Consider the following 12,891-nt stretch of genomic DNA (forward strand, 5'->3'; position numbering starts at 1 on the left):
TCATAGAAGTTTTACTTATAATAGCCAAAATTGGAATCAGCCCAGATATCATTCAGTGGGAATGGTTAAACAAGCTGTGATACATCCACATGCTGGAATATGACTCAGCAATAAAAAGAAGCAAACAATTAATACACACAACAACCTGGTTGCAGCTCCAGAGAATTATAATGAGTGAAAAAGCCAATCATGATTGGGCTAAGGGATGCCCAGATATCTGGTTAAACACTATTTCTGGGTGGGTCTGTGAGGGTGTTTCTGAAACAGATTAGCATTTGAATTGGTGGGCTAAGCAAAACAAGTGGCCCTCCCCAATGTAGGTGGGCATCATCCAATCCATTTAGGGCCCACATAGAACAAAAAAGCGGAGGAATGTTTAACTTGCTGTCTGCCTGATTGCTTGAGCTGGAACATCAATTATCTATTGGCTTTGACACTCTTGGTTCTTGGGCCTTTTGACCTGGACTGGAATCTACACTGTCAGTTCTCTGGCTTTCAGGTGTTTGAACTACACCACTAGCTTTCCTGGGTCTCTGCCTTACAAACAGCAGATTGTGGGGATATATGTACTACACACACACACACACACACACACACGCATACACACACAGTCACATTCCACATCTGCAGATTCAACCAACCATGGATCAAAAGTATTTGGAAAAAAATGATAAAAATAACAATACAATTACAAATGATACAAGTAAAAACAATACAGTATAACAATATTTATATAGCATGTACATTGTATGAGGCATTGTAAGTAATCTTGAGATGATTCAAAGTATACCAGAAGATGTACATAGTTTATATGCAAATACTATGCCATTTTATATCACAGACATGAACATGCAAGGATTTTGGTACCTGTTGGGGTTCCTGGAATTAATCCCCCATTGATACCAAGGGATGAGTATATGTTATATTGGCTGTTTCTCTGGAGAGCTGTGACTAATACACACTCACAACTGAATATCTGTAAAGCTGGGGAAATAGGAATAACAGTGGATTGTAGCACAATGTCCATCATTTCATTAGGGTTTCAAAATGGTGACATTCTACTTTTCTCATTCCTTCTCATTTATTAGCTGGAATACTTCCATAAAAAGAGACTTCTCGTCATCAACTATTTGGTTACCTTTATATTGGAAAGGCAGGAGAAGTATTTATTTCTTTCCATTTTTAAAATAAGGAGTTGGGTTCCCTAAAATAAGGAGTTGGGTTCCCTAGCATCCTCCAAATATGTGAACCAATGAGACCAATTTTTAAAACTTTTCACTATCATTAGAATCTCACAGATTTAAACAGATGTGTTCTGCTCCAATCCTTTCAGTAATTATTCTTGTTGATGCTCAAATTGTTATGTCTTTGGCCAATGAGAGTTTATACAGGTTGGGTCCTAAGACCTTTTGCTATGATAGTAGTTTTTGACAACTTCCCTTGCTTTCTGGTATGACAGGCAGTTCCAGGGTTGTCTGGTACATTTTCTGCCCCAGACCTGAAATCAGCCACTTCTCCAAGGAACCTTTGTTCTTTTAATGATAAATGGTATTTAGAAATCAAGATCTGGGCACTAACAGTATCCTTGCCAATAGGTTTGCCATTGTTTCTAGGCCTTTTCAGAGACAGAGGTAGAAAATATTTTTTAAGACAAAATAATTTATGAATCCATACTAACACTTTCAATTCAGATTCAGGACTACAGGGTTTTTATTTAATCTCTTCCATCCAATGAAACCAGCACACTCGGTTAATTTTTCCCACAACATGAATGACAGTCTCAGAATAACAAAACTAGCACTGCTACCAACAATATGATTACCAAAAACAATTTAAGATTTTTTTTGCAGTTCTTTTTTTCCTTATAATAAATCCTATTAGCGATGCTCAGTCAAGTTACTATGTACTAAAGTCACTTGAAATAGTTCTCTACACGGATTCTTGTTATTTTGATTTTTGTTTTCATTTTACTTTTGATGTTTAGGGACCGCTTTTTTATGCACTTTAATTTGTTTTAAAATTCTGTAAAGGATTTATGTGGCACCTGTTATTGACTGAAGGTTTGTGTCCCCCTAAAATTTATTTGCTGACACCCTAACCTCCAACATGATGATATTAGGAGGTGAGACCTTCGATAGGTGATGAGGTCATGAGGCTGGAGCCCTCATGAACGAGATTAGTGTTTGTATGAAAGAAGCCCCAGAGAGCTCATTTGCTCTTCTGCCAGGTTAGGACACTGGGAAGTAAACAGTCTATGACCCAGAAGAGAAGCCTCACCACAAATCAACCATGCTGGCATCCTGATCTCAGACTTCCCTGACTCCAGAACAATGAGAAATATATTTCTGTTTTTATAAGCCACCCAATCTATAGTACTTTGTTATAGCAGCCAGAATGGACTAAGACACGTCCAAAGTCAGTTGTTGGGAATGTGGCCTCTCTGTGGTGGCAGCCACAGCCCCGTAATGCAGCCTGGCTCTTTTGGTTTACCATAATTACCTGTTAACTCAGCAGTCTCCCCCACTACATTATCACCTCCATGAAGTAGAGGCAGCAGATGTCTTGTCCACCTCTGTACCCCACTATCTGGCATGTAATACATAAAGTGGTGCTCAGTAAATATTGATTGAATAAATAAACTTGGAGAGATTTCCTCAGGATTTAGAGTAGCAATCATCTCAGTGACACAGCCCTGTACCTCCTTACCAGGGTCTAAGACAAAGCACAAGGCGCTCAGCCCTCTCTTGCTGAGGAAACATTTCTGCCCTCTTTGCCTAGTCCTCCCAACTCAAACCCCGTTCTGAAAACTCGTATCTCACCGTAACAGTAACCAAAATACCAGTCTTGATGTTTCTCTCAAGAAACCTACAGGTTCTTAAAGAAACAAGAATCCAGGTAGCAAATCTGACATCCCAGAATTCCTAGGGAAGGCAAACAGATTAGGCTCCCCACAGTAAACAGATAGCTAAAATATAGCCATCTTTTAAAAAAGAAGTCCTGCTTATTTCTATAGAGAACATACTGTAGAGAAGGCTAAAGATTGTCCCACAGATTTCCCATATTGTTACACAGCATTAGATTAGGAGATGAAATTAAGACTACTGATTTTCTGATTGTGTGGATTTTAGGTGTAGTTTGTTTGTTTGTTTCACATACTAAAGTAGGAAACCATGAACAGATCTCCCCAAACTGGAGCGTGGATCCAAGGCTCTGGTTCTATCCCAGGGATCAAAGCAGCATGGCCCAGTCCAATGGGAGGACTGAGGAAGTCCTGGGTTCTGGCCTGCTCCTGGCACAGTGGTCTCATCTCTGCCCCAAAGAGGGAGAATAAAGTGATTTTTAGGGCCTTCCTGTCCTTCCAGCGCTGTTCAGCTGAAACTCTATGGTGACCTCCTCCCCTGTAGCACTGCAGAAACTTTACAAGTGGGAGAAGTTGAAGGCTATCTGGGGCTTTTCAACATGGCCCCCATGCTTTAGTGGGGCATGGCCTGGGGAGCCTGACATGGGGTCAAGCCATCCCAAAGTTTTCCAAGACCCACATTTTTTTTCTCCAAACCCTTGAATGACTAAATTCAGCTTGTAACCCCCTCCCCAACCATAAAAGGTATTATTACTCCTGAAAAATATTATCTTCCCTCTTATGGGACTGTTCATGTAGGTGTGGAACTGTAGTCAGAGGAATTAAAATATGCAAATGAAAAATGCAAATGATAAAAGCTAGGCATTGCTCACCATGGCATTCCCAGGGTTTTCTTGAATAGCAGCAAATTAAAGAAATGCTATGTAATCAAAGTTTATATCAAGCCTTAAGAAAGAAAAACTCCATTATCTCTAAATATAGCGATGTATTTCAATGTACGCCTTCGTGTCTTGAAATTATGTGCGGCTCACTGAACCAGTGTGCACACAGTGCATTGGGTTTCCTCGGGGTGGGGGGCCGGGGGTCGGGCAAGGTCTCTGCTTGCTCTACCCTTTGTTCTCATGTAATTAACAGATTACAATTAACAGAGAAATGTAATTTGCACCACAAACCCTTTTGGCCCAGATTTGGTCCCAGTGTTTTCCCTGTGCAACTCAGCTTGCAAATTCCCAGTTTAAATTCTCAATTTGAGGAGGGGGCTGGGGCAAGAACAGGAAGCGGGGCGTTCTGCAAGCTGGGTCTCCATATACTTGGTCCTTTCTTAGCAGGAGGGGGTTTAAGTACCACTCCAGACACTTAAGAGCTGTTCTTTCCTCTCTCCTGGGACTACCGGGGCTGCTTAAACTTCCTCAGGAATTTTTGAGTCTCACATTGGGTTTGGAGTTTGAAAGTGTTACGTTAAATAAGTCTTGCATTTCACTTCACACTATGGAGCCAGGGTAGCCATGACTTTCACCTCCACATAGCTCATATCTAGAATGGAGCCCTTATCAAGGATCTTGGGCCCCAGAAGGCTGATCTACAGCACAGCTCAGCAATGAGTTCACCCTGCTTTCCTTGACGTAAGCATTTGTTTTGGGCATTTGGTAACGCCTGACATAAACAAGGTTGATGTTTTGACTAGGGCTTGAAATATCAGCAGTGTAGCAGAGGATTTCAATGCTGCACTGTTAGGAGTAGCTTTGGGCACAAGAAGATGGAGAGGGACCCCGTGTTTAGGAGGCTGAAAAAGAGCAGGCAAAAACATTCCTGCTTCTAAACTAAAGGAAAGCTGAAAAATAGAGACCGTTTACAAGTGTCTTTCAATTTACCCTAAATAGACTAGAGACACAGCCCCTCTGGAAGGGTTTATTTAACTCTCTGGCTTTCAGACTAAATTCAGGCAATCTTTCTGCTGATCAGGAAAGCAAACATTTTTGTGGCTTCTTCAAATCCAGGATGACTTCCTGGACTGATTTATTTATATTTTATTTAACCAACACTTATATAGTACTTAGTGTGCGCACAGTCCTGTTATAAAATCTTTCCAAAGATGAACTCATTTAATTCTCACAACAATCCTACGAAGTAAGCACTATTATAATCTAGATCTATGAAGGAGGAAACTGAGTGGTTACATGTCTCACCCAAAACCATGCAACCAGTCAATGGGGTGAATGGGTACACAAACTATGGTATCTCCATCTCATGGAATACTCCTCAGCAGTAAAAAGGAACAAACTATGGATACACACAACAACCTAGATGGATTTACAGAAAATTCTGCTGAGCAGGCAACAAGAAGGATCCTTGTGGTGATGGAATTGTTCTGTATCTTGACTGTAAAATGTCAATATCCTGGTTGTGACATTGTAACATAATTTTGTAAGATGTTACCATTAGGGGAAACTGGGTGAAGGATATATGGGATCTTTCTTACAACTGCATGTGAACCTATAATTAGTTCAAAATGAAAAGTTTAACTCAAAAAATTTACCTCATGTGTTGTTGCATCCAGAAATCCTATCCACAAAGGCCTGCCCCACCTTCACCCTTTATTTAACCCTTACTTAACCCCCCTGTGCCTCAGTGACCTTATTTGCAAAATGGGATACTAATAGGACCTACCTCAGAGGAATGGCTGTGAAACCTCTGTGGTTTCTTTCTTAAGTGCTGAGAAGCAGTGATAGGGCTGTGGTCACAGAAGGCCTGAATTGAGGGTCAAGGCTAGAAAGACAGCTTTTAGCAGAACAGGTCTGGTCCTTGCCCTGCCATACTCATAATGGAACCATAGGCAAGCCTCTTCCTCTCTCTGGGCTGCAGACTCTCTGTTGCAGGAACAAAGGGGGATTGGTTGGCCCAAGAGCATGGAAAGGAAATTGCCAACACCTTTCCAGTACTCATACAAGTTATTTTGTTATTCTGCCATCTTGCCAGGAGACTCTTCCCTGGCATTCAATCTTAGTGTTAACTAAGTGTCAACTTAGTGTCAGCTAAGTTGATATGCTTGAATTGCTCATCTGGCTCCAGAAACTCTTATATAAATTACTTATTTTTAAATTTTTTATCAAAGTAATACTTGTAAATAGTTATCAACATCAATTAGAGCACCAGTTCATACTCCATAACGGCAGCCATTTCTAACTCTTGTATCTCTTCAGCTTCTGGTATGTACTTCCATATTTCTATATAGCATGTCTATACTGAAGTTTTTCATTTTACCATTTTAGAAAATTATTTGCCTCCCTACCCTGGAAGATAAAGATTTAACTGTCTTGGACCACCTCTATATAGTCTACTCTTTCCCTACCCCAAACTCCCAGTATAACCGTATCACCATTTTTACTTAAATCAGGATACAGTGTTTCTGTTATTATAATTATGTAAATATAGTTCACAGCAGAGCCAGGTAGTACACTATAATTATGTTTAACTTATCCTTTATCATACAAACTTTTTCTCACTAGAGTTAATCATTGCCTCATATTTTTTTCCCTTTTTTTGGTAACATACATATCACTATTCATCCCCAAACAATATCTTCTTGATATGGTTAAACACATCACATAATTACAGCAGTCATCCTGGGAACTCTTTTTCCGTTTCTCCCGTTTCTCATACTGTGTCTTTCTCTTTCTTGGTTTTCTTCCTCAAATTGATGGAGATCATATTAATTTATCTTCCTGAGAAGAAGCACATCTAAGGCAAAATTTCAGAGGCCTTATTTATTAAACCCACATACCTGAATGATAAATTGGCTGAGTATAGAATCCTAAAGTGGAAATAATTTTTCCCGAAGATTGCGAAGGAGTTGCGCCACTGTTGCCTAGCTTCTAGTGTGGCTGTTGAGAAGCCTGAAGATATTCTGATTCAAGATCATTGAAATTTTACCTCTGTTTCTCCCTTTGGAAGCTTTTAGGATCTTCTCTTTATTGCCAATGTTTTGAAATCTCATGATGATGTTCCTTTGTGTCAAATTTTGTTATTGTTTGGATTCACAGTGCTTGGCACTCAGTGGACCCTGTCAAGTTGGAGGCTCCTCTACTTTAATTTCAGGAAGTGTTGTTGTGTGATTTCAGCAATAATTTTCACCTCCATTTTCCCCGGCTTTGGGAATTCTCATTAGTTGGATGTTGGGCCTCTTGAATTGATCTAAAGATCTTATCTTTTCTTCCATTGGCCCATTTCTGTCCATTTGTTTTACTTTCTGGGATATTTACTCAACTTTATCTCCACCCTTTCTACTGGTATTTTTTAATGTATGCTATTATATTTTTATCTTCCAAGGGCCCTATCTTGTCTATAGCATCGTAAATGCTTGCAGTGATGGATACACCCTTATTTTTTAATAGACTTTATTTTTTAAAGCAGTTTTAGGTTCACAGAAAAACTGAGGGGAAAGTAGAGAGTTCCCATATTCCGCTGACCCCCACATATGTACAGCCTTCCTCACTATCAATATCCTACACCAGACAGGTGCATTTGTAACATTTGTAACAATTAATAAATCTATATCAATATATCATTATCACCCAAAGTCCATAGTTTACATTAGGATTCACTCTTGGTGTTATATAGTCTGTGGATTTGGACAAATGGATAATGACATGTTCCCACCATTATTGTGTCATACAGAGTAGTGTCACTGCACTAAAAATCCTCTGTGCTCTGCCTATTCATACCTCCCTCCCCACTAACCCTTGGCAACCACTGATCTTTTCACTGTCTCCATAGTTGCACCCTTTTCCAGAATGTCGTATCACTGTAATTATATAGTATATAGTTGTTTTGAGATAATATTTTCTCTTATGTTTCTAAGGATATTAATATATTTTTAAATAACATAAACTTATTATCTTCTAATTCCAAAGGTCAGAAGTCCAAAATCTGTCAGTGGGCTAAAATCTAACTGTTGGCAGGCCTGTGTACCTTTTGCTGGCTCTAGGGTAGAACCTATTTCATTGCCTTTTCCAGCTAAGTATGCTAATTTTAATTTTTTTGAAGTTTTCTTCAGCTCCTTGCATTGTCTTTGCTTCCTTTGACTTGTTTTTTGCTTGTTTTATGGCTGGCTCTGGTCTCTGCCTTTTGTATAAGAGGCTTTCCACAAATAGCAGACCCTTGCCTATCCCTGCATAGTGAGAATGGGGCAATAGCATCCTGTCATTCTGTTAGAAGCTCTATGTTCAGGATAAGGCCTTATCACTTGATGGACTTCACTGTAGGGTGATCTTATGGGGACTCAGTTAATTTATTGGGGGCTCCCAAGTGTCAGTTTCTGCTGCTCTTTTGCTGGCAAGATGGAGGTGTCCTCCCATCTTTTGCCTGGGGCAATATAAATCTGGCTGTGTTGGCATTCTGGAATGCAAGTAGGAGAGAAATTTGGGGGTCTTCCCACCATCAGTTATGAAGCTTTCAAGTAATCCCTGTTTTCAGTAAGTTACTTCACCAGTGTGCTTAGCTGGATATCTCCAGCAAGTGGAACCTCCTGTCTTCTGCCAGGGTAGTTGTGCCCTGGTACAGGGAGGAGACTAAGGGGCTAACCACTACCCTTGATACACATTCTGAGCCAGCACTCTTGCCCTCAGCCCTATCGCATGCCCTGCCTTTAAGGATACCCTGCTGCCTCCCATTCTTGAGTCTTCCCAGTTCCTGTCTTATAGTTTGCTTTGCTTCTTTCTGGCTTACACGGATTTAAATTTCTGTTCTCTTCACTCTGTAAATTCACCCAAAACTCATCCATTCACTTTCCAGCTGCATCTCTTGTTTGCAGTTGCCTCATTTCCCCCCATTATTTTGCTCCTACAGGTACAGGCTTTTCTTTATTTCTTTACTGTCATTTGAGTGGGGTTTGGAGGGGGAACACAGATAAACATGGGTGCTCAATCCACTGTGTTTAACCAGCAATCCTCAAGACTTTGAGGCCAAGAGTTTGTCTAGAAAGAGGAAAAAAGTTTACTTTTTTATCTCAACAACTGCTTTTACCCCAACAGGGCATCCCTTCCTGGCCCAATGCCAGCATCCCCTCTTGGTTAATGCAACACATTCAAGCCAAGGTGGTCACATAAAAGGTGTCTGGGGCCTGCTAGGGTACACATCCTAGACCCCTGGGGTCTCAGAGAGTGTTTTCTGTCACTTTACTATACCAAGATTTTGAGCTTTGGGGGTCTAAACCAAGGACATGCTCAAACCAAGGGCACAGACCTTTGCTTAATCCAACACATTCAAACCAGACTGGTCACAGTACAGTCATCATGTTAGAGCCGAGTAACAATAGTTATTAAGAGACTTTCAATCAGGAAAACACAATGGTTTTTGCTCAAGAGATACTGATTCTCTTTCAATTCTAAGAAATAATCTTAACCTCAGTTGCTGTGGAAGATGGAGGTCACAGCAGGATATAGTAAGAACATCTTATTGTGGTAACTCAGTTTTCTTCTCTGCGGGAAAATGCCAGACCTTTTGCCTAGTGTCACTGTGCCATCGAGACCCTGAGTCACTGCTACCATAGCAATAAAAATACAAACCCATCTGGCATTTTTGGAAGCAAAAGGATTGCCAGTAAACACCTGCCACCCAATTGCCTCCACCACGGAATGAATGCAGCTTGAAAACAAACACTGGAGTTTAAGGTGACTTGACCTGAGAAAGCCACTGAGATTTTTAAGCAAAGCATGTACCACCCCCCTCCTCCATCTTTGCCATGCCCTGCACATCCCTATGAATCCCCCTAACCAGGGATGGCAAGAAATTTACACACATGCCATCACCCCTCCTTCCTGCTTGCCTGGCAGACATTGCTAATCAATCATGGTGCTCATCCCACTGAGCCTGGATTCAGCCACTTCCAGTCTGTGAATGTTGGAATACAAGTCAAAATCCCTGTGCCTTCCTTGTCCCAGAGTCTAAGGGTATTGGTTGTTGAAGTAACCTACCCCTGTCAGCAGGCAGAAGTGCCTCCAAACTGTGCACAGGCTTCAGATGTCTTCCTCATGGTCCGTCTGCCCCACACTCCTTCAAGAAGGAGCCAGATTGAAGCCACATCACTTCCAAGGTCAAATGGGAATGGCATGGGCAGACTATTCTCCTCAATTCTCCATTACCTCAAACTTACAGGCAGCATGGGCTCCCAGACCTCAAAATCTGGGTGGGGTAGAGTGACAGAACACACTCTGTGAACCCCCAGCTAGGAATCAGATGTGCTACATTCCCTTAAGAAGCTAAGAGGTAAGTCAAGGAGACACCACCACATCTAGAAACCTTGGTCTCCTAGGTGAAAAGACCCAATTCCCAGATGGCTTGAAGAGCCCAGTCACTCCAAATAGTGGTGGAGTCTTCTGTTCCTTAGTCAAGCTTGTCCATCCCTGGATGCACTTCCTTCCCAAGATTATGACCAAGACTTTTCCATGTCACTTTGTGGTCCCGAAAGGGTCACCAGCAATTCCCCAGGCAACTGTGGTGAGTTTCCCTAAAACAAGACTAACCTCTGAGCCCCAGGTGATATTCCTGCCCTGGTGGACATCTGTTGCTCCTCTTCTGAGAGACGAACAAGGCCTACCTGACAAGGATGACAGCGGGATCCTACTGGGGGTCAAGGTTAGAAATGAGAAGAGCTGTAGCTTGCTTCTCATCTTCTCTGTCTCGGTCATTTCTGCAGTTGCCACCGTCTCATCCTCTCTACTTCCCCGAGCACCCTGGAGATAGGTGTACAGAGAAGCACTAAGCCTGCTCAGCTGTGGCAGTCTGAAGCCTCACTTCCCACAGCACCATGCATGCACCTGCCTCTCCAGACTGTGAGCTCCCAGCAGGCAGGGACCCCATGGACCAGGCAGCCTGGCCTGTGTCACAGCTACAAACACCAGGCCAGAGAGACAAAACTGCAAGCCAGTGAGCAGACCCCATGCCAGTGGGCATAAGCCACTCGAGCCTCCCCTGCCTCGGTAGCCAGAGCATAGCCTGAAAAAGCACAGGGCTGGCAAATGGGGATTCAAAGGCCAGATCATGCTCAAAAACCAGCCCAGGCAAAGCTTGATGGCTCACATCTATAATCCCAGCACTCTGGGAGGCCGAGGCAAGAGCATGGCTTGAGCCAGGAGTTTGAGACCGGCCCTGGCAACATAGCAAGACCCCATTTCCACAAAAAACTTTAAAAAATTATCTGAATGTGGTAGTGCCTGCCTATAATCTCAACTACTGGGAAGGCTCAGGTGGGAGGATCACTTGAGCCTGGAAGTTCAAGGCTGCAGTGAGCCATGGTAGCACCATTGCACTCTAGCTTGGGCAACAGAGTAAGACACCGAAAAAAAAAAAAAAAAACTTAGCCTAGACCCCAGTGGCTTCATTGGTGGCAAGGCTTCACAGCAGCACTTCTGCTGGGTTCTGGCCCCCAGCTCCTCACAAGCACCCACTCTTAACCTAAGAGCCCAGCTGTGAAGAGGGCCCTGGTGGATCTATGGCTCTGCCCCCAATCCTCACAGTGTGAGCAGAGCCCATGTCCAGCACAGGGCCAAGCACAGGAGAAACCCCATGTTCCTCCACGCCCCTCGGCCCCACAGAGGAGCCTGACCTAGCTGGGGAGCCAGGGTTCTGTGACCTCAGGGACCCTGTCAGTTCAACCTCCTTTACTCAAATTAGAGTGAGGCTCAAAGAGGAAAAAAATTGTCACCTGGTCAGGCAGGACTCAGGCATTTGAGAAGGTGAGGCGGGGCAGAGGGCTCCAATTTATTTTCCATTTCCTGTATATGCTGCACGGCTTTCAGTGTTTTAATTGATTACATCAACTGTGCTCATTTCCCTGGACAAATTGGTCTTTACACAGAAGAGGCAATTACCTGGGCTTGTTCCATCCCAATCGTCAGGAGCAGGCAGGAACCTCTTTGGGGCTGCACAAGATTATGTTATCTGAAAAGACTCAATTCAAAATGAGGGCAATTATTTCAGCCTTATAACTTTTTTCGGTGCTGCTGTGGGTCCTACAGGGCAGGAGGAAGAGCGCCTAAGTCTGCCTAAAGGCCTCAAGAACAGGCTTTGCCTGGTCACTGTGAGCAATGTGGGCAGGCAGCAGTTCCGGAGGAGCTGGATGTAGGATGAGGAAAAAGGGCAGGGTGAAGGGCTAGGCTCAAGCTGCATTCTGCCACCTGTGGGCCATGTAGCTTTGAACTACTCACCCTCTCTGAGCCTTGGCTGCCCGATCTAGGACAAGGAGCTAAGATTCTTTGCCTTGTGGCCATTAAAGGAAGGTTGTAGAACCCCATGGATCATGAGTGTCAATTTGTTTTGTTGACTCTCAAAGCTTTGCCCTTGGGAGAGCAGCCCAGGAACCCAGAGGCATCTGGAGAGTAGAAGCCCCAGGCCTGATGGAGGAATCCTCAAGACCAACATGAAAGCCACTGGATTTGGGGTCTGGGATGGGGAATAGGGTGAAGCCAGTGAGACATCTAAGGAGGCCTCACCTCAGCTGTGCACAAGTGCAGGGTCAGCATCTTGGGCACCTCACTGGCCTCACTCTGGCCCTCACTCTGCGTGGGGCCTTTCACTTTCAGCCAGGAAAGTAGGCAGGGCTTGGGCCAAAGTGGCTATGGGCTATTTGCTTTGGATCCTAATTGTTCTAGAAAGTCTTCTAGGGGTCTATCTGTGCCTCTATCCCAAGCAGAAATGGCTCTCAGAGAATGAGGCAGGGGCTAGCAAGGATATAGAGCAAGCCCTGGGCTAGGAGGGGGAGGCCTGGCTTCCAGGTCACGTTCTGCCACTGGCTCATGGTAAGCCGTGGCCAGGTCCACAGTCTCTGTGGACTTCAGTGTGCTCATTGTTTGGTTAGGGCCTTGGCCTGGATCATCTCTAAGGCTAGTTCTAGCTCTGATATTCTCCAAAGTGATAACCTCGAGGGTTGCAGAAAGTCCCAATCACTTGGGCCACAGCCCTGGGCTGGTGTAGAGTTGCCAACAGGCAGTGAAGGTGGCTTAACACCCACCATCTACTGGACCACTGGCTGCACC

This window comes from Pan paniscus, chromosome X (assembly GCF_029289425.2).
Source record: "Pan paniscus chromosome X, NHGRI_mPanPan1-v2.0_pri, whole genome shotgun sequence".
NCBI lineage: Eukaryota > Metazoa > Chordata > Mammalia > Primates > Hominidae > Pan > Pan paniscus.